At 43.9% G+C, this 23,945-nt stretch overlaps 1 protein-coding gene across 1 annotated transcript in view; it reads right to left on the reverse strand.

Moving 5' to 3' along the window:
* LOC309554127 (A disintegrin and metalloproteinase with thrombospondin motifs 2-like) overlaps window positions 1–23,945 on the reverse strand; it is a gene marked incomplete at its 5' end in the record, with an annotated part of 1,497,034 nt that overhangs the window by 209,575 nt on the left and 1,263,514 nt on the right. The window lies entirely within an intron of this gene.

Below are 23,945 nucleotides of genomic sequence, written 5' to 3' on the forward strand. Positions count from 1 at the left end.
GCTCTCTGCTAGAAAATATCAAATGGGATAGAACCCTGGGAACAAAGAACATGGAGGAAAAATGGAAGTGCTTCAAGAGCATACTTAACAAAGGGATTGGCCAGTGCATTACAAAGGGAAATACATTTAAAAAAGCAAAACTAAACCCTGGGTGGCTAAACTCCAACATAAAAATGCATATTAATACTAAAGAAAAGGCCTTCAAAAAATACAAGGCTGAGGGGTCATTGGCAGCATTCAAGCATTACAAAGAGTGTAATAAGAAATGTAAAGACGAAATCAAGGCGGCTAAAATAGAACATGAGAGACATATAGCGGAAGAGAGTAAAAAGAATCCCAAGAAATTCTTTAAGTATATAAACAGTAAGAAAGTGAGGCAAGAACAGAAATTTGGCCACAGAGGACAGAGAAAAGGCGGAAGTGTTACACAATTTCTTCTCTTCAGTCTTCACAAAAGAATCAGGGGGGCTAAACTAACCCAGCTTGTAATGCTAAACTAAATAATACACCGTAGGAAGTACCCCCATGGCTAACAGAGGATAGAGTTAGAACTAAACTAGAGAAACTTAACATAAATAAATCACCAGGACCGGATGGCTTGCACCCCAGGGTTCTTAAAGAGCTCAGCCATGTGATTGCCAGACCATTATTCTTCATCTTTAAGGATAGTCTACAGACGGGTATGGTGCCAGCTGATTGGAAAAAAGCCAACGTGGTACCAATATTTTAAAATGGGCCGAGATATATCCCGGGTAACTATAGGCCGGTCAGCCTAACATCAGTAGTCTGCAAGATTTTGAAGGGGATGTTAAGGGACCACATACAAGACTTTAGTAATGAAAACGGTATTATTAGTAGTAATCTGCATGGATTCATAAAAAATCATTCTTGCCAAACCAATCTATTAACCTTCTACGATGAAGTGAGCTGCCACCTAGATAAAGGTAAGCCTATGGATGTGGTGTATCTGGACTTTTTAACCACTTTAGCCCCAGCCCTATTTCGGACACTTTTTGTTCACAAGTTAAAACCAGTATTTTTTCCTAGAAAACTACTTAGAACCCCCAAACATTATATATATTTTTTTAGCAAAGACTCTGGAGAATAAAATGTCGGTCATTGCAAAATTTTTTGTCACGCGGTATTTGCGCAGCGGTCTTTAAAACGCCATTTTTTTGGAAAAAATTTGAAAAATCACATTTCACTGCATTTAAAAAATACTAAACAGTAAAGTTAGCCCATTTTTTTTGTATATTGTGAAAGATGATGTCACGCCGAGTAAATAGATACCAAACATGTTACGGTTTAAAATTGCGCCCCCCCGTGGGATGGCGACAAACTACGGTCAATAGAGATCTCAATCTGCAACGCTTTAAATTTATTTAACGGTTACCAGTTTAGAGTTAGAGTGTAGCTCTTTTTTTTTTAATTATTGCCCACGCTCTGGCGATCGCGGCGATACCTCACATGTGTGGTTTGAACAGCGATTTCATTTGCGGCTCGACTTGCGTATACGTTTTTTTTTGTGCGCGAGCTAACGGTGACGGGGACGGCTAAATTTTTTTTTTTTTTCCTATTTATTTTTTCTTTTTTTTTAAACTTTATTACAGGTTTTTAAAAAAAAAAAAATCTGATCACTTTTATTGCTGTCACAAGCAATGTAAACATCCCTGGTGACAGCAATATGTCGTGACAGGTACTCTTTATGGAGGGATCGAGGGTCTAAAAGACCCTGGACCCCTCCACTACACTTCCCTGTATGCAAAACGACGAAAACGGCATTTTTGCATACAGCCGTTTTTCAAATCTGCCGCCTTTTGCAGCACAGTAACCCGGACGTGACGTCATGGACGCCGCCTCCGGGTTACGTCATCGGAGACCCGATCGATGCTGTTTCCGGCATTCATCGGGACTCCATCCAGCCGGCGGACGTGCCGGCTGGGTGCTCGGGGCTCCCGGTGGGACGGTAGCCCCGAGCAAAGCCGCGGAAGGCGGCGGGAGGGGGGGGGACGTCCCCTCCCGCCCCCCCGGGTAACGATCGAGCGGCTCCCGAGCCGCATCGATCGTTACCGACGGAAAGCCGACCGTCGGCTTCAAACAACGGTACCGGGATGATGCCTCTAGCTAGAGGCATCATCCCGGTATAACCCCGCAAAGTCTGATCACGTAGAGGTTACGTGACTGGTAGTAAAGTGGTTAAAGGCCTTTGACATCGTTCCCCACATACGCTTACTGTACAAACTAAGGAATGTAGGTATGGACCATAGGGTGAGTACCTGGATAGAGAACTGGCTCCAGGGGAGAGTCCAGAGGGTGGTGATAAATGGGGAGTACTCGGATTGGGCGGGTGTGGAAAGTGGAGTCCCCCAAGATTCTGTCCTGGGACCAATCCTGTTTAATTTATTCATAAATGATCTAGAGGAGGGGATATCTAGTACAATCTCAGTATTTGCGGATGATACTAAACTAAGCATGCCAATTTCTTCTATGCAGGATGTGGAAACCTTACAAGCGGACCTGAACAAAATAATGGGGTGGGCAACTACATGGCAGATGAGGTTTAATGTTGAAAAATGTAAAGTAATGCACTTGGGCGTCAGAAACACAAAAGCAAAAGCAAGCTACTCACTGGGGGGGGGGGGGGACCTCTGGGTGAGTCTAGGATGGAAAAGGACCTGGGTGTACTGATGGACAACAGGCTTGGCAGTGGCATGCAATGCCAAGCCGCTGCAAGCAAAGCCAACAGAATACTGGCCTGTATAAAAAAAGTGGATTCACTCCAGAAATAAAGAGATTATTCTCCCACTCTACAATACTCTGGTCCAGCCACACCTGGAGTATGCTGTCCAGTTCTGGGCACCGGTCCTCAGGAAGGATGTGCTGGAACTGGAGAGAGTCCAGAGAAGGGCAACAGAAATAATTAAGGGAATGGAGGGCATCCGCTATGAGGAAAGACTAAAATCACTGAACTTATTCTCTCTGGAGAAGAGACGATTGAGGGGGGATATGATATCAATGTACAAATACTGTACTGGTGATTACCCTAGCATAAGCACAAACTTTTTAGAGAAAGGGAATATAATAAGACACATGGCCACTCACTAAAACTAGAGGAGAAATGGTTTAACCTTAAAATAAGTAAGGGGTTCTTCACTGTCAGAGCAGTAAGGATGTGGAATTCTCTTCCACAAGCAGTCGTATCAGCAGGGAGCATCGATAGCTTCAAAAAACTATTAGATGGGCACCTTAAAGACCACAACATACAGGGGTATTCAATGTACAGTCAATAGCAAACACACATACACATCATAGGTTGAACTGGATGGACTGATGTCTTTTTTCAACCTCACAAACTATGTAGAGCACACAGACCAGGTACCGGGCAGGTCAGGGGGATCTCTTGGGAGGCACGAATCCCATTTTCCCCAGGAGAGGGCCCACATCCCCCCAAGGCCAGCAGGGGCAAGGGGGGCACATTTACTCACCAAACCATGGACCGGGTGGGCTTCGCTCTGGGCAGACTGCCTCCCACCAGAAGTGAGGGTGCTTCCAGCCGAGGGGTACGCTGCGACTCAGGACGTTCCAGGTCGTCGCGTCTTGGCGAGGCATCTGCTCGCAAGCTCGTCCCCATTCAGAAAAAGGACACCGTCGTGGCCAGGCCTAGGTCAGGACTATAGCCTGCTTACGCTCATAGGCCGGGCTGGGGGGACCATAAGGATCTAGATTATCCAGTGCGCAGCCCCAGCCGGCATCGTTGCTTGTAGATCACCAGGAAAAATCTTCCCTGAATACAAGCTAGCAAGTGAGTAAAGAGAAATAAAAACGAAATATTCTGAAAAGAATAAAAAAAACTGAGACCCGAGTCCCAGCAGGAAACCTAGGTCCTACTCCTTCTCTAGGCAGAAACAAACTGATGTGCAGGGCTGTGGCAGTGGGCTATGCCTGGAGGGACAGCCCCATGGACGTCGATATGTTAAAAGCTTTGTACTAACGTACTGCTTGGACTACTCCTGCAGGTGGCAGCATAACCCACTCAGCTCATGAAGATGAGGCTGCGTCTGTCGATGGACGGTAGAGAAACTTATATTTTTAAAGAAGGGGGAATGTACACATTCACATGTACACATTGCATGTCGGCCAGCACACAATATATAAATATGTATCTTTCTCCCCATCTATTTTAACCTGTCTACAGGAGAACCCCACTGTTCCTCCTGAGTATGATGTATACACTGAGTGGTATTGATAAGGAAATCCTTTATATCTTAGGCGTGACACTGTTTCTTTAGTTAGGTGTGTCTCCTACAAGCAAAGTACAGATACTCTAGGATTGACACAGTCTTAAAGAGGGCTATCTATTTTAGTGGGTCTCCCAGTCCCTTACATTCCATGAGAAAACCATCACCTCACCTCCCATCCTTCTTCTAAATAATAAAGACATTTTCTATGTGTAGGACATGTGAACCCACCCGTAGTTATGTGGGGGAGAAAAAAAAAAGCCAAAATCTCGTGACTAAATTCCAATGTGGCTGGCTCATATCTATTTTTCTTTCCATACTCAATATGTGCGTCTTTTTTTTGTTTTAATTCCACAAAAAAGGCACTCACCCCTTCCCCCCTTCCCATTATCCTCCTTCCCTTCTTCCACCCGCCCCCACCACCCCCACCCCCAAAATCCCCTTAGGGGTATTGATTATTGTCCCATACACCACTCGTGTAACTATCAGAATTGTTTTTTATAACAAATACCTTGTGTTAGAGTAAAAAACCTGTGACTTTCTAAACAACTACACTCTTAAATCATAAATCAGTTCCAATGCTCCTTTATACAAAAAGTGTTACTAGACCGATATAAAGACCCTTGTGTCCCCATCTTGTGATTTATAACTCTTGTCTCAAGACTCATATGGGCGGCTCATTTCTTTCTAACCAAGTTGCGGCTGCAGCGGGTGTATCAAAGAAATGAACCACTCCTTTTGCTGCGATCCTCAGTCGTGCCGGATATAGCATAGCATATTGCTAATTTAACTGCAGAAGCTGCCTCTTTTTATCTATAAACCTCACCCTTCTTCTCTGTACTTCTGCAGAAAAATCTGGAAAAAATTTGATTTTAACCCCATTAAACCTGATTTCCTTTCCTTTATCTCTCTTGCTTTTCACAATATTTTTTTCTCTGTCTTTAAAGAAAAGGAGTTTCATGATCACTGGTTGTGGGATCCCTACCAAGACAGGGGTTCTCATTGGGACTCTATGTGCCCTTTCTATGGCAAAAAAAGGGGTTTCATGATCACTGGTCATGGGAACCCTCCCAAGACAGGGGTTCTCATTGGGACTCTATGAGCCCTTTCTATGGCAAAAAAGGGGGACAGTTCTTCCTTCCCAAACGCCTCAAGAAGCACATTTTCCAAAACGTTTCCCATGTTGTTCCCTTCACTTTTCTATGTCAATCCAATCTATTTTCCAAATGTTCTAGTTTATCACGCTGTTTCTCGACTGTTCCCTTTAAAAACTCAATTTCTTGTTTCATATGCATTATTTCATCTTCAACTCCATTTACTCTGCCTTCCTGCTCCGTAGTGCGCTCTCGTACTTTTTGTAAATCATGTCTAAATAATGACATTTCCTCTTTTATACCTTTCAGTTGATCGGTCATTTCAGACAAGGCAAATTCACATCCATTTACTGCCATTATTACCTCTCTTAAGGATGGCTCCTCAGTCAGTGAGGCCTTAAAAGCAGAAAGGTCAAGTGATCCTCATGAAATCGGGGTAGAGGGCACTAAGGCTGTTTTGGAGAGTTTGCTATTTAGACTTCATTTCTAAGGAGGTGAAGAAGGTGACAGAGATTTCTTAGATTTCACGTAATTTTTTAATGGGTTATGTGCAAATCGTTCCAATTTGGCTGCTGTTTCCTTACTTTTCTCCTATACGGTTCACTGGGCCTGTTAGCTAAGGGCCTCCTGTAGCCCTGAAGTATCTCCATTTTTCCTTGTCATTTCTTTTACCCTTGTGTTCTAGATATATACTAGATAAGGGACTTGTTGCTAAATGTATTGCCCCACTCCAAAAAATATAGAAAAAAGAAAAAACCAACTTCACATATCTGTGTATATTCGTTCATAATAAGCATTTTGCAGTTCAGTGAAGGGCCAATAGGGGGTTAATAGCAGCCCAAAAGGATTCACAGGTAGTCTAATGCACAGTTTCTCCAAGAAGTTTCAGTCTCCCTTAGTCAGAGAAGGGACAGCCAGACAGTCAGAAGCCCAGAGGGGACCAAGAAAAGCAGAGGAATGCCACAGGGAGTTGAGGAGGGCCAAAGTATGTCTGAGAAAGCCGACAGGAGTCAAAGAGAGATCAGCTGGAAACATGCTCATCCTCCGCTATGCAGCACTCTCATCCACCATTAAATGTTCTCCCCTCTTTTTCTCCAAGTAGAGCGGTGTACGCAGAGGACACCAAGGGCTGCCTCCACCACCAACGATGACGGATGGAGAGGATGGACCCTAGCAAGAGACCTCCACTCTCACCAGCAACAGCGTCTAGGGCACCGCTCCTCCACACATCCTCAAGCAGCCCACAACTCTTCTGTCTCCTCGGCACATGTCGGAACTCGATCAAATCATCCGGTCATCAGGAGAGAAGCACAGGTGAGGAGCACAGGTGGGCTACGTGGCCTGCTCACATCAGCACCGAACCAATACACCTCATGATGGGTTTTACAAGAATTTTCAGACAATGTATCTGGATCAATGGTGTTCTCCTTCATTCATTCAAAAATGAATTTCATTTGACACTCACAATGTCTTATGACCCTTTGGAGGTGACATTTTTGAATGTTGTCAAAAAAGGAAGACAACAGCACAATCTCCAGCCACCTGTTCTGTAAATCTACGGCTGGCAATTCAATATTACATGCTGCAAGTTTCAATTCCAAACTGACGTCAATTGCCTATAGTCAATTTTTACGGACTAGAAGGAACTGCTCAGATGAGACATCTTTTCAGCAGGAAGCAAATATGCTGATGTATTTTACAAAGACAGTTCACCAGAACCTGCCTTAAAAGTGTATAAAAGAGCAGTTAGAAAAACTAGAAATTAGTTCATATATTGTACAAACTCTAAAGTTAAAAAAAAAAAAAAGACAACCGATAAAGACATTACCACAATCCTTTTAAAACGTTCTAACCAACATCTACAAATTAGGAATATTATGCAGAAATATTGGCATTTAATATCTATGGATCAAAATGTTGGCAGGTTTGTATCCCCTACCCCTCTTATTACATTCAGAAAGGCTACCTCCATTAGGGACAGGATCATACAAAGTGAATTCAAAGGGCTCAAAAGTAAAGACCCCTGCAAATATAAAATTAACTTTCATGTGTGGGGCATGTGGATACTGACGATATATATGCACACTGCCTCATCTGTCAAATTACCAAATAAACAAACTTTTAGGGAACAATATTATGTCAACTGTAAAACATATGGTGTGGTGTATCTCCTGTTGTGTGATTGTGGTTCCTTTTATGTAGGAAAAACCAAGCTTGAATTTTGGAAAAGGATCTACAGACATATTCGCAGTATGCAAACATGTAACCCAGAGTTACCATTAGCTAGACATGTTGCCACCATACATGGCGGGAACTTTCCAAAAGTCAAATCTTTTACGTTGGATCGGGTCCACCCCAGCCCCAGAGGGGGAGACTGGAATGAGCTCCTCCTTCAGAGGGAGCAGAGGTGAATCCATGCCACTTGCTTCCCAGGCCTCAATGAGGCAATGAATTTCAAGCCCTTCTTGGAATGATTTGCCTCGGGGGGGAAAGGGAAAAATAGTGCATTTATGCCTGTGGATTATTTACAGGTTTTTCCCTCTTACATTGGTTCTGGCTAATTGCAATTTTTGTTATTTCCATTAGATTCTTATGTGTTCCTGACTGTGGTGCTTTGGTGTGTCCCCACTTGTGGATGTGATCTGTGCCCCCCTTTTTTTTTTTCAGAAGCAGGCACGCATGGCAGCACCCCGCGCGCACACATTGAGTTCCGAGAGCAAAGTCAGCTATTTAAATGCTGGTATTGTGTGATTGGGAATCATGGCTGTGTCCCCTAGTGGTGCGCTTCCCTGTGTCTCCCTTCCTTTGTGTTGTGTGACAGCACACAAGCCGGCCAACACGCGTATCGGTGGACTTTGGACGCGTGAAGTCATCCACCTAAATAGGGCATCGGTCTATGCAAACACAGTCGCATACACAGGAGGTTCCTCCTTATTTTCACCAGTGGGAAATTGAATGATTAGTACTGCCTATTTAAAGCCCACAATCAGGCATAACAACACTGACTTGTCAGCCTACACAGAACGGGCTGAGAGAAACATCTATGGTATAAGGTACGCTTTGCACTATCTCCATATGCTAGGAAATAGAGGTACTTTTTTGCCACATTCTTTTTAATGTGTTTGTACTACACATAACTAGTTAATCATAATAGTTTACACTTTATATTCGACTTCATAGATCCACTAGCAGACTGTTTGGGCATCTACACTAAACCATTTTTTAATTTAATATTACTAAAAATTGCCCTTCCATTTCCGTCCTTAGCCAGTTACAATTTTCTACAACTGCTAAAAAAAATCATAATTCACTTCCTTGCAAATGTAGCAAAATGGAAAATCTCATTGCTTGTGTATTTGGCTTGCACTGTTCAATTTTAATGAACCCTAAGTTCATTACGCATACACAGGAGGTTCCTTCCCTCATACTCACCAGGGGGAAATGTATTGATTAGCACTGCCTATTTAAAGACCACAATCAGGCACAATAACACTGACTTGTCAGTCCACACAGGACAGGCTGAGAGAAGCATCTATGGTATAAGGTAAGCCTTGCACTATCTCTATATGCTAGGAAATGTGGTTGTACCACATATAACTAGTTAATCATAATAGTTTAGACTTTATATTTGATTCTATAGATCTACCAGCAGACTGTTTGCGCAGCTACACTAAACAGGAAGAGATAAACACATATCTTCAATTTTTACCGCATACATCCCTGTGTGTTGCCTGTTTTGGATACCAACATATTGGGTATGTGATTCTCAATGTAGGATTACACATGGATGTTTTAAGACAATAAATGTCATTTTGATTCATACTCCCTCCATTTTCCATTTTTATTTACACCTTTCCTCTTGTTTCCAATGCCAGGTGGTCTCAGTGTCTGCCGTAGCAGCCTCCGCCCTGGCATTATTTTGTTTTTTCCTCCTCCTCTTATTTGGAAGTGGCCAGTGGTTTTATTTATTTGTTTTGGTGACTGCTGAGGCCACAACGTGGGGACACACTGTAAGTATCACACCTTCACACCTTTAACACACTCTTTGCCTTAGATACTGTCATATACTGTAATATATATATATATATATATATATATATATATATATATATATATATATATATATATATATATATATATATATATATACTATGTATGTTGTTTAAGATGACATAAAAAATGTTTTATTTTTTAGACCATAATAATATTCCATGCAGATATTTCCCTAAAGGAGTCTTAGAACTCAGAAATGCATCGGATTTTGCTTATTCAACCTCTGACTGGTCATCGTAACAGTACCACTACGTGACTCTGCTATGAGTAACATTGTACCCCATTTTTATTGATTTAGTATTTTGATTTTGTATACTGTATAACATTATTTTTGTTTAATGAATAAAATTATAACTTTTTACTGGAATTATATGTTCACTCTTTGAGCCTTTAAAGTCCCATTTCTCTTTATAAGGGAACTGCAACTCTTCATAATCAATTTTGGGATGTGGCAGTATATGGCAGAATAGATCTCCCCACCTTTTTTCTTGTTAAACGGGGCTTCCAGATTCCGATGAGCCCCCTGCCCGCAGACCCCCACAACCACCTCCCACGATTGTTGGGAAGAGGTGCTTGTCCCCTCCTGACTCCCAGCATGCATCTGTGAAAAATGGACATGTGAATCAAAGTTCACCCTTTTTGACTTATGCCCCGTACACACGCGTCGAAAATTGGCAGGGAATTTTCGGCCAACATCCGATCTGCCGATTTTCGGCTTGTTAGTATGATGCTTCCGACAACCAACTCCAACTTTTCAGCCGAAAGAAATCTGGTGTGCAGGCTATAAAATTTTTGTTGGCCGTCAACACAACGGCCGATTTTCGTGCAGTCAGTACAGATTTCGACAGGGAAAAATCTGATGAGCAAGTCTGGGCATGCTCAGTGAAGAAAAAACACAAAGAAAACAAACCAACACATGACATCACTTCTGAAGTAGAATTTTGTTGGCCGAGAAATTCGTGTGCAGTCTAGGCACATTCCAACCAACAAAACACAACTTGGACAAAAGTCGGACGATCGGTCGGCCGATAATCGTTGCGTGTGTACGAGGCTTTAAGATGAAAGGTGCGTTATTGGTACACCTTTCAAAAGTGCACCAAAGTTGTTGCCTGCAGGAGGTTTTGTAATACAATGCAAATGCAGTGCAGTAATGTGAACAGTTACATAAGATTTAAAGGGGAATCATTTTTATGCACTGGATGGGGGATTGGGTAATTGGCGCTGCCTATATGGTGGGTATCAATAAATAGTTAAATGCGTGTGGTATAAAATGTGCACTACAAATGTGTATATAAATTAATTAATACAATATACACTAAAAATAAATGTACAATCCACATATATGAGCGAGGTAAAGTGGCGCTGCCTATTTGTAAGTGGTAAATGAAAAGTGAAAATCACGGGGGGCGTGGCGACCGCCGAAGAAGATGGCCGCTTAGCTTCAGAGCTCCAGTGTGCACCCGATCAACGATCCATCTACAGCCTGCCACAGTGACGGTCTCCGGTCCTGACCGATATCTACGGCCATCCGAATATCCCCTGCACCTGCTGATATGGCCAGGAGGAAGCTAGAGACTCCGGCGGTGCGGAAATTATCGGAATTTTTTAAGCCGGCGGCCGCCGGTCCTCAACAAATTGGCGCCGGAGCCCCTCCTCCTCCACAACGCATCCGCCCTCTAGCGGCGGCGCGAACGGATGACGCATCCTCTCCCGCGGCTCACGGACCCGATCGGACGCAGGACCCGATGCGCTCCTCCCGGTCCTCTGATTCTTCCCCATCCACGCAAAGCCCGGCGAAGTCCAGGCCCAGATGGGAAGAGACATTGCCTGCTTTAGAACACCCAGACATGGAGGTGAGCGCTGCACAAGCACAGACCCCAGGTGCTGCCCCATACACTCCGCTGCCAAACCCCTTTGAGACCCTGGTCACCACAGGTCAGCCGGTGTCTGACACAACTTTGAAGGACATGCTATATCTGCTGCACAATTCCATGCAATCTAATATCAATGCTTCCATAGCTTACTGCCAGAGAGAACTGCATGGGCTAGGGGACAGGGTTCACACGGTTGAGGACAAACTGGGAGAAGTTACCACATCTTACAACACTCTGGTTGACTCCCACTTGGCACAGCAAACCGACATTCACCGCATACAAGCTAAATTGGCAGATTTAGAAGATCGCTCACGGCGAAACAATCTTAAAATTCGTGGTATTCCGGAATCCATCCTCCCCAACCAGCTGCCAACTTATGTGCGAGAGCTGTTCCACAAAACCGTCCCTGAGCTTACCAATGCCGATCTGACGATCGATCGAATACATCGTATTCCAAAACCTTCCTTCTTGCCGCAAGAAGTTCCCCGTGATGTATTACTCAGAGTTCATTTTTTCCAAGCTAAAGAAAAAATATTGGAAACATTCCGACGCAAGGATCGCCTGCCAGATCAGGCCGCATCCCTCCAAATACTCCCGGATTAATCCCAGTATACCCTCCAGCAACGGCGCAACCTGAACTCCGTCACCAAGGCCCTCCGCAACCACAAGATCGTCTACAAGTGGAAGTACCCAGCCAAACTCTGCATAACCCATCAAGGAACAACATCATACGTCACCACCATTGACCAAGGAATTCGCTTACTTCGGCAATGGGGAATTGTGCCTGACCCCCCTGACAACCCGCCTCCATCGGTCTCCTCTCATCTCTCTCATGTCCAACCGGACTGGTCCGTTGCAACACGACCGTCCAGATCGTCCCAACGCAATAAATAACCTTTACCTATGCACTCGTTAGGTGCACCTGGCCCTGAAGCATTTGTTGGACACCCTCCACCGTGTCCATGATCCCTGCAATACTTGCAATCCAAGTTGCACACCTGGCCGTAACAGGCCAAGTTTTTTCTTACACCTTCCTTTTATGTTTGTATGTCTTGTCTTTTGTTTTTTGTCCACTACGTTCTTCTCGTTTTTTTTCTACATTTTTTTTTCTGTAGCTCCGGACCCCGGATTCCACTCTGTCTCCACCGGGTATTCGTTTTCCTGGACTCCTTTTGTTTTCCAACGACGTTGTTGGCTATGATCCTCACCGCTCTCTGCTCTTGTTACTTTGGACGTTCAAGACCACGCTGCTATGACCACTTCATGCTCAGGTACTGTCTCATCACCACATTGCTTCCTACCCAGCCTATTTTTGAACCTTGCCTCCGTGCCTTTTTTTTTTTCTGCTTTTTGATGGCCCCTACGGGCCCGGAGGGACTACTAAGTTTCACAGTTGTTGGCACGTTTGATTCCCCCTTAACTATGCCATGACGCCTTTGCATTTCCTTTCTTTGAACGCTAAGGGCCTCAACCACCCTGCTAAGCGTCACTCCATGTGGCAAGAGGCACTTTCTTCCAAAGCTGATGTCATAGCGGTCCAAGAGACTCATTTCAAAATTGATTCTACCCCTAAATGCTCCCACCCTGAATTTCCTAATGTTTTTTTGGCATCCTCGAACGAGAAGAAGAGGGGTGTATTGTTGGCGTTTCGCGCCTCGGTGTCCTTCACCTACTCTCGGGTGGTGCAGGACGCGGAGGGGCGTTACATAATTATCAACTGTACCCTTAACAACTGTAATTATACTATTGTGAATGTATATGCACCCAATACTCACCAACTTAGGTTTCTGCGAAAAATTTTTCTAAAGTTGATAAGCTGACCTCGGGTAAGCTGATCATATGCGGTGACTTTAATTTGGTATCGGACCATGTCCTGGACTCCTCTTCCAGAGGACCGTCGAAATTGCCCACCTTGCCCGCCCTGGTACATGCCGAGAGACTCCATGATGTGTGGCGATACCAACACGCAGAAGAAAGGGACTATACTTATTTTTCTCCTTGTCACAACACCTACACGAGAATTGATCTATTCCTAGTGGATTCCACCACGCTCCCTCTAGTTATGGACACTCACATATCCCCCATCACTTGGTCCGACCATGCAGCTATTCACATGACGATCTCTACTGGCCCCACTGACCCTTCCACGTTTATTTGGCGTTGTAACAACTCCATCCTTTCAGACCCTGACGCTCTCCAACAACTGCAGTCCAAATTACGCGACTTTTTCCTCACTAATGATACCCCTGATGTCACTCCCACTACCATTTGGAACACCCACAAGGCCTTTGTCCGGGGGATCCTCATCCAATTAGGATCTCGGTTGAAAAAAAAATATAATGCCAAACTTAACACTCTGACTGACGAAATCCACTCCTTAGACACTATCAATAAATCCAATCCATCACAGGCTCATGCTTCCAAACTCTCATCCCTTCGCTTAGACCTTCGAAGGTTGCTCATCGAACGACATGATAAATTCTTAGCCCGTCTGCGCTTACGTTACTACTCCTCCCACAACAAAGCGGGTAAATTCCTGGCCTCTAGATTAAAAGCTAAACGTATCAAAACGAAGATCGACTCCATAACTCACCCTCATACGGGTGAAATCTTGAAACACCCACACAAGATAGCGGACGCTTTTGCAGATTTTTATAGCTCACTATATAACCTCAAATCTGATATAGATACCCCCCAACCCACTGAAACTGACATTAAATCCTTCTTGGACTGCCTCGCACTTCCCTCTTTATCTACGGAAGCCCTTTCTCAGCTGAACCGACCCTTTTCGCCCCAAGAGCTGACCACGATCCTCAAGAACCTTCCCCTGAATAAGTCCCCAGGCCCAGATGGCCTAAGGAATGAATACTATCGCTCCTTACAAGACGTTCTGATTCCACATATACTCCCTGTATTCTCCGAGGCTGTCGAGACTGGTGTTCTTCCTCCCGAAATGCTCCAAGCCAACATCACAACCCTTCCCAAACCCAGCAAGCCGCCTACCACCCCTGCTAACTTTAGGCCCATATCCTTATTGAATAATGATGTCAAAATTTTTGCCAAGCTCATAGCCAATAGAATTGCATTGATACTTCCCACCCTGATAGGTACCGACCAGATGGGATTTGTGAAGGGTAGACAAGCCTCGGATGCCACCCGGAGGGTAATCAACTTAATCCATTATGCGGAGCGGACCAAGACGCCTTCTCTGCTCCTTTCAATAGATGCAGAGAAGGCGTTCGACCGTGTCCACTGGGGTTACATGAAAATGGTCCTACATAAATTTGGCTTCTCGGGCCCCATCTTATCAGCAATGCTTACCCTTTACACTTCCCCGTCGGCCAAAGTACTCTCAGCAGGGGTCCTCTCCAAATCTTTTCCAATAACCAATGGCACTAGGCAGGGATGCCCCCTATCGCCCCTTATCTTTAATCTCCTCATAGAACCGCTGGCAGCTTCCTTTAGACAGAACCCATTAGTCTCAGGATTTAAAATTAACCGCCTGAACCACGTCGTCACACTATTTGCTGATGACGTGATTCTCAGTCTCACCAATCCTGTAGTCTCCCTTCCTGCGGCGCACGACATATTACACAACTTTAGCAAGCTGTCCTACTATAAAGTTAATTTCAGTAAATCGGTCATTATGGGTATGGGTATGCACACCGTCACACGTTCTCATCTTAAATCTACCCTCCCATACGCATGGTCAACTTCACCCTTGCGCTATCTAGGCATAAACCTCACATTCCCGTCCGCCAACTTGGTTACCTCGAATGTGACCCCGCTGATCTCCACTATTACAGCAGACATTGCCAAACTAAGAAATGTGGAGCTATCGTGGACTGGCAGAATCGCTGCTTTTAAGATGATGTGTCTACCCAAAATTCTATATCTGTTCCGTACCCTTCCGGTCCCTATCCCCATGCACCTCATTAAACCCCTTGTGTCAATCCTACGATCATTTGTGTGGAAAAAAAAGAGAGCGAGGTGCTCGTATGCTCATACCACTCGACACAAGTCAGTCGGCGGCCTGGGTATGCCAGACCTGTTAGATTACTACCATGCAGCCCACCTCGCACCACTAAAACACTGGTTTTCAACTGCGTCAAATCTTCCGTGGGTCCCTATTGAAACGACGCTCACTAAAGTGGATTGCCTTAGCACCCTATTGTTGGCAGATAGTTGGAAACAACTCCCCCTACACACACTCCCTCTACCTACTCAAACTTCCCTGATGTCCTGGAGGGTGTTGCATCAATATCTTCCAGGTCCCAGGACGCCTGTTAAGTTACCGTTCCCGTTGACAGTACTCCAGGTTCTTCTCCCCTGTGTCAACATATCCAAATTGACGTCAGCGGGCATCACTTCCATTACGGACCTATTTTGCGGCAGCGACCTCAAATCCTTTGCTACCCTTGCACGTGAATTTTCTCTGTCCCCACAGGCTAACTTTGTTTACAATAGCGTGTCCAGCTTCCTACGCAAACATCCTCCACCGAACATTTCCCTCCCACCTCAATTGTGGCAATTTCTCAATAACCCCACCAGCCCCTTGAAAGGCATCTCTGTGTTCTATAATGTTATCAAATCCAAGGCCATATTTCAAAAGTCACCGCAGATGATCACCTGGGAAAAGGAACTCAAACAAGAGTTCTCAGATGCACAATGGATGACAGCTATTCGTACTACCTATAAAGCATCCCAATGCGTTTCTCACTGGGAACAAGCCCAAAAGATCCTTACCCGGTGGTATCTAACACCCTACCGCTTGTCCAAAATTTACACAACCCACAGCCCCCTTTGTTGGCGTAACTGTGATCAGGTGGGCACAATTGCTCATATTTTTTGGTACTGTAAAGGGTTGACCAGTTTCTGGGGAAAAATATTCGAGGTTATTTCGGAATCCACGGGTGTACTATGCACGCCTGATCCCGCACTAGTACTTCTCTTTCTAGGCATAAATACTTTCCCACCTCAGATGCGTATTGTAGTGGCTCATATTTTGATCGCAGCCAGAGCTATCATAGCGAGATGCTGGAAACAACCTGTTGCTCCTTCGCACTTAGATGCATTGAGACAAGTCAACACCCAGTTCTCCCTGGAGAAGGCCCACGCCTCTGCAAACTTCAAGAGCTCGCAATTCCACAGAGACTGGTCAATTTGGGTTAATAGCAGATACTTTACCCCGTCCTGTTGATTCCACTGTATGTGATATCACTAGAGCCAAGTTGATTAATTCTGGATGTCATATTTCACCATGTATTCATTACTCTGAGAGTTTTACTAGCAGATAGCACATGTTGCAACTCATGTAATACTTAAAGAGGTTGTAAACTCTTTTTTTATTTTCTTTTTTCTTACTTACCCTGCAAGAGAAACACATAATGAGCTAGTATGCGATGCATACTAGCTCATTATGAAATACTTACCTTAGAACGAGCCCCCGCCGTGCCGTCCGCTTAGCTGGATGACGGGCGACATGTCTAGTCGCCCGTCTTCCGGGATCGCGGCATCCGGCCATCTGATTGGCCGGAGCCGCGGTGACGTCACTCCCGCGCACGCGCGCGGGAGCCGACAGTCACGGCATGGAGTTCTGAAGGAACGGCACGAGCGGCCGCTCCTTCAGTGCGCCTGCGCCAGTGACGTCACTGGATGCTTCTAAGGTAAATATCTCCTAAACGGTGCATGTTTAGGAGATATTTACAGTACCTATAGGTAAGCCTTATTATAGGCTTACCTATAGGTACAAGTTGTAGAGGAGGGTTTACTTCCTCTTTAATTCATGTCCCCACACTAATGAGACATGCTAAAGATTTATTCCCAGCTATAGATATGTATCGCACATGTACTGCTCACTTGCATTTTCTCGATATGTTTTATTTTGTTGTATGTGTTTACTTTTTCCTTCCTGTTGAAAAATTCAATAAAAATCTATTGAAAGTAAAAGTGAAAATCACTAATTAAAGTGCTGTAGTGTTGACTTATATATAAATACTCAATGTAAAAACAACTGCAAAATTAATACACAATTGCTCTCCTCAGTTAAAGTGCTATAAAGTGTTTGAGTGCAATAAATAAATAAATAAATAGTTATTGTGCCAGTGAAGGAAAATATTGAAAGCACACTTAATATGGTGTATTCCTTAACTATACAAATAGTAATCAGTGCAATGAATGGTATAATAAATAAATAAAAATCAATAAAAATTCAATCTGTGCCAATGGAAATAAATACAACAGTAAATCGTGCTCATGCAGTAAAATAATAGTCCAAAAAAACCAATCAACAGTCCTTTTGTTGCTAGGTAGATCCGTGATATATAAAAAATTATTCACTGATCAGTGGAAAAGCGGCTATTCAAGTGCTAATAAGGTGATGCCGATACTTTAAAGGTGGTGTAGGTGATGGGTGAGACACACAGGTGCACCCCTCCAATTGCTCCCGCACTCACCGGAGGTGTGTACCCCTACAGGGGTGACAAGCCTTATTGCAGCGTTTTCTGTGAGACTCCTGGGGGGGGATGTCCCCCTTTAACCAGATAATAGGATCTCCTCTTATAATCGGTCGATGATGATATGTAAAGAAGAAGTACTAATATAGTGATGTACCGTTAAAAAGAACTTTATTGCAGAAAATAAAAGTCAGGTACTCACATAACATCAATGGTAACAGGCATCCAAAGCAGTAGGGGCCGCGAGTCCCTCGTTGGCGGCCGCTTCCGGGACGCTGTGCGGGTCAGTGACCGGATCTGCGTTGCAGTGGGGCGGAAATGACGTAATCGCGCATGACGCGTTTTGTCAGAGCTGACGTCATCAGCTGCGTGATGATGTCAGCTCTGACGAAACGCGTCGTGCGCGATTACGTCATTTCCGCCCCACTGCAACGCAGATCCGGTCGCTGACCCGCACAGCGTCCCGGAAGCGGCCGCCAACGAGGGACCCGCGGCCCCTACTGCTTTGGATGCCTGTTACCATTGATGTTATGTGAGTACCTGACTTTTATTTTCTGCAATAAAGTTCTTTTTAACGGTACATCACTATATTAGTACTTCTTCTTTACATATCATCATCGACCGATTATAAGAGGAGATCCTATTATCTGGTTAAAGGGGGACATCCCCCCCCCCCCAGGAGTCTCACAGAAAACGCTGCAATAAGGCTTGTCACCCCTGTAGGGGTACACACCTCCGGTGAGTGCGGGAGCAATTGGAGGGGTGCACCTGTGTGTCTCACCCATCACCTACACCACCTTTAAAGTATCGGGATCACCTTATTAGCACTTGAATAGCCGCTTTTCCACTGATCCGTGAATAATTTTTTATATATCACGGATCTACCTAGCAACAAAAGGACTGTTGATTGGTTTTTTGGACTATTATTTTACTGCATGAGCACGATTTACTGTTGTATTTATTTCCATTGGCACAGATTGAATTTGTATTGATTTTTATTTATTTATTATACCATTCATTGCACTGATTACTATTTGTATAGTTAAGGAATACACCATATTAAGTGTGCTTTCAATCTTTTTCCTTCAAAATGGAATATAAATCTACAAGTGAATAGATAAATAACTGAATGAATAAATACAGTGGTGGAAACCCATGTTAATGCGAAAAGTGCATACCAAGGTGGGATATAAATATACGGGTGAATAAATTAAATAACTAAATAAATGAATAAATTCAATAGTGAAAATAGTATGTGCTAGTGACACAAAGTGATAGATGTATTACACTGAGAATAAGGTAAATATAAGGTACAATATTGAGACGAATAAACAAGTGAATATCACAATAAATGGTGCATGGAAGTGCACAATAAATGACAGCTAGATAGCTGGCTGGAATAAAGTCCAAATGGCTAGTATTAGGTTAACGTTAAAAAGTATTAGTCCGTAGCTTGGTAGGTGTACGGGGGAATGGTGAAAACAGACTTACGATAACCCCGTGGTGGGTGACTGGCGAGGTGCAGGGTGATCCCTAGTGAAAAAAGGCCTACTAACCAGATATACCCCTACACAGGGGTATAGAGCGGGTATTTAAGATGTAGTTGGGTGCTCCTTCCGTTGTCTCCTAGCTCCCTTCTGTAGTGGGGGGAACTGTGGGGTGCCCCGGGAGGTCCGGAATATCCCAAAGGGAAAACAGGCTTAGTATGACTTCTCCTAATAGGGTGATATGATGTCCGGGGGTCCGTGAATGGATTCCGTTCACTCGATGGTGTGCATGGGCAGGGAGGGTCATATAGCGCCATCACATCGCCGTACAGCGCTGTCACATCACTTCTGGTTCCGGTATCTTGGTGGAACGCATTGCGTTCCAGGACGCCATTTTCTCGCTCTGAATTTCTTGTACTATGCGAGTACCCATTTTTATTGTGTAGCACCACCCCCGCAGGAGCTGCTGATTATGTTATTGGGTCTACACCCTGCCTAACAACCCTATAGAACTGGCTCGATCCCTCCTCAGGCACAACTGACCCAGAATAGGACTGGACTATCAAAGGGATACACAGATTGGAATACAATACTTCAATATGCAACAGTGACTTATTACCTTCTTCAATGGTAGTCCTTCTGGGTGACACAATGGAACAACACACAGGATTGTGATTTAACCAAAGCTTAATTTACTATGTATCAAATTGAACAAGGGAAATACAATGAAACACGGTTCCTTAAAATGGGTTACTTAAAACAGCTTTAAAAGATAAAAGAAATACCCCACACTACGCCCTCATTGATGCTAGACACAGTACCAGATAGGTAGGCCTATCTGAGTCCCTCCCCCAAAGTCCTCTTCTTTCTTCTTCTTGATTCTTCGCTAGCAAGGTGACTGCGCAGATATACTTGTAATCCGCATTAGGAATGAAGATCAAGAGAGAGAAAAAGAACAGTGAACTGTTGGTTGTCACTGCAGGGTATCTGTGTAGCTGAGCAATAACTTCTGTGAGTGAGATAGGCCTTTAGCGACTCCTTTAAAGTTATTCTTGTTTGTCTAAGAATGTCCTGAGGTGGTATGCTAATCTACCCCGGGGTATATCACCTTCTGTTACGCTATCGCTATCTGTAAGCAAAGCCACTTCCTTGACAGACAAAGTCAATCTTTTTGGGCAAGTGCCCTCTCACCAACAGGAGTTTCCCTTTCGCGCGCTCCACTGCGATCTCAGTCCTTTGGCTCTATATCAGCCGCGCGAGGTCTTTCTGGTGGATGACTCCGGTCTCTGCGAACAGCGGTAAGGGCTCCGGGAATGTATCTCGTGCTTGAGATAGGATGGTTCAACGTCGTCACTCCAGGCTCAGAGGCTTTGGCCTAATATCCAGCATCAGTCCTCAGCCCTAGCTTCTTCTTTCCTCGGAGTCCAGCGCAGAAGGGCCGAGCTTGGCTCCTCCCTTCCTTTAAATAACCTCCCCCATAAAGCTGTGCGGTGCAGCCGTGCACCCTGGATCTTACAATGTACACTGGGAGATGTAGTCTCTTCATCTTGCCAAAAAGGAAGTCACAGCCCGGGAAATTCCATGCAGCTACCACTAGAGGGAGCCTAATTCCTTCTCACATATCAACAGTATCTTTAGGCATATTTAACCCCGCTACAATTGTGTATATTCTAATAAAATTTAAACGGTAATGCACTATCGAGCCTCTCTTTGCCCAATATGATCCTCCCTGCCCATGCACACCATCGAGTGAACGGAATCCATTCACGGACCCCCGGACATCATATCACCCTATTAGGAGAAGTCCTACTAAGCCTGTTTTCCCTTTGGGATATTCCGGACCTCCAGGGACGCCCCACAGTTCCCCCCACTACAGAAGGGAGCTAGGAGACAACGGAAGGAGCACCCTACTACATCTTAAATACCCGCTCTATACCCCTGTGTGGGGTGGGTACATCTGGTTAGTAGGCCTTTTTTCACTAGGGATCACCCTGCATCTCGCCAGTCACCCACCACGGGGTTATCGTAAGTCTGTTTTCACCATTCACCCGTACACCTACCAAGCTACGGACTAATACTTTTTAACGTTAACCTAATACTAGCCATTTGGACTTTATTCCAGCCAGCTATCTAGCTGTCATTTATTGTGCACTTCCCTGCACCATTTGTTGTGATATTCACTTGTTTATTCGTCTCAATATTGTACCTCATATTTACCTTATTTACCTTATTCTCAGTGTAATACATCTATCACTTTCTGTCACTAGCACATAATATTTTCACTATTGTATTTATTCATTTATTTAGTTATTTAATTTATTCACCCGTATATTTATATCCCACCTTGGTATGCACTTTTCGCATTAACACGGGTTTCCACCACTGTATTTATTCATTCAGTTATTTATCTATTCACTTGTAGATTTATATTCCATTTTGATATGCACATTGCACTTTAACATTGGCTATTCACTTAGAGTGTATTTTATTATATGTGGATTGTACATTTATTTTTAGTGTATATTGTATTAATTAATTTATATACACATTTGTATTGCACATTTTATACCACACGCATTTAACTATTTACTGATACCCACCATATAGGAAGCGCCAATTACCCAATCCCCCATCCATTATCTTATACAGTCTTTTGACTGTAGTTTAGGGTAGGCTGCAGCCTATTTAAATTTATATTTACCGTAGATATATTTATTCTTATTCCCTGGATATCCTTAGCGCGGATTTCATTTCTTATAATTTTTATGCACTGGTTGTGTTGGAAAAGTGTGTTTTAGCATGTTAAAGCACACCAGTGTAAAAAGGGCCCTTCATTTCCAGCACAGTGGACTAAATTCAGATTGAAATTTTGCACACGGTGGGTGAAGAGAGTAATATATTGTGGTTTAATTGAGATAATTGTTTTTGCATAGTCCTAAAATGTTTTATTTTTTTTGTTTTTATGTGGGGGATTTTGTTAATAGCATGTCATAATTTATGTATATTAGTGTTTAACTCTTTAAGGTTGTTTTTTTTTCTAGCAAGTGTAAGAATACCATATTAGTGTTGGCTGGCTGATTAAAAGGGATAATGGAAAGGGAACTGAGCAGCACAGATGTATTAACATTTGTTTAGAGTTTTAACCCTTTATACTGTCTGTTTGAAAATTATGTATAGGCAGGGCTTTTTTTCTCAGAGGATAGGTAGGAACTCCCCTTATCTCCATCCCTACCAACCTCTGAGCATCGTTCCTTGGTGCCACCTACTGCCCCTTTTAGAGCATATAGAACCAAGTAATAGTTGTGGTGTTAAAGTGATTGTAAAGTCTGTTTAAAAAAAATAAAAATAAAATAACAAACATTCTATACTTACCTGCTCCGTGCAGTGGTTTTTCACACAGTGGTCCGGATCCTCCTCTTCTCGGGTCCTTCTTCTGTGCTCCTGGCCCCTCCCTCCTGTTGAGGGACCCACAGCAAGCAGCTTGCTGTGGGGGAAACCTGAGCCAAGTCACAGCTCCCTGTGTCCATTTAGACATGGAGCCATGATCCAGCACCGCCCCCTCTCCTGATTGGCTGACTGACTTTGATTGACAGCAGTGGGAGCCAATCGTGCCACGCTGCTGTCTCAGTCAACGAGGAGGGGAGCTGAGAAACACCTGCAACTTCGCTGGATAAAGATGGGCCCAGGTAAGTATTAGGGGGGCCGCTGAACACAGAAGTTTTTTCATCTTGACGAATAGAATTCATTAAGATGAAAAAACCTTCTGCCTTTACAATCCCTTTAAGTAATTTGTATGTAATTTGTTAATGTGATGCAACAATGAACCACCTGCAACAAAATACCCCCCCCCCCCCCAGCAACAATAGACCTCGACAGCAAAAACAGATTCCCCCTGCAGCCAGCATCAATAGACTCTCCAGCAGCCAGCAACAATAGACCCCCCCCTTCAACAGCAAATCCCTCCCAGCAACAACTGACCCATGCCCAGCAACAATAGATCCCCCACCAGCAACAACCGACCTCCTCCTTCAGCAAAAATAGATCCCTTCCAGTGATAATAGATCCCCCAGGAGCCAGCATCAATAGATCCTGTAGTGTAGCACACCCCAGTACCCCTTGCCATTACATACATGCAGTGCTGGAGGTGCCGGAACTGCGTTCCCTGAAAATAGCCTTGTGTATAGGACATACAATCAGAGATATTTAGTTCCTTTCCATCAATTTTAAGGATATGGGGGGGCCAAGGTAAATTTTCCTTCCCTAATTAGATTACTTAGATAGATGGGGTCCACAGTTTCAAAGACACTACACACATACTGCTGAAAGACACACAGACACACTTGAACAAGAAAATGACTAACAATCTAACAATTTTCTGCTGCTCAAAGGGATATTTAAAGAATAAAGGTTGTTTAGCAATGCATTTAGTTCAAATAAAGAGGCAGAAATGCAGAAACTGATAAGCTGCATAAGAGGTTCTAGAGAGTCAGAAAGAAAGCAAAGTGTGATACGTATGAGTGGCCAAAAAGTGTTTTTTTTTTTAGGCAAAGCTTACAGAAGTTTGACCCTCCCTGCCTGCAACCTCACGGGATACGTCACATGTCCAGGACTCGGCATGACCAATCTGACAGTGCAGTGCAATACATATATATATATATATATATATATATATATATATATATATAAAATTAAAAATGTATGTGACTTTGAGGCTATATAAATGATACCCTGGTGAAACTGAAAC

Source organism: Pelophylax lessonae (assembly GCF_965119305.1).
Source record: "Pelophylax lessonae genome assembly, chromosome: 4".
In the NCBI taxonomy this organism is placed as follows: domain Eukaryota; kingdom Metazoa; phylum Chordata; class Amphibia; order Anura; family Ranidae; genus Pelophylax; species Pelophylax lessonae.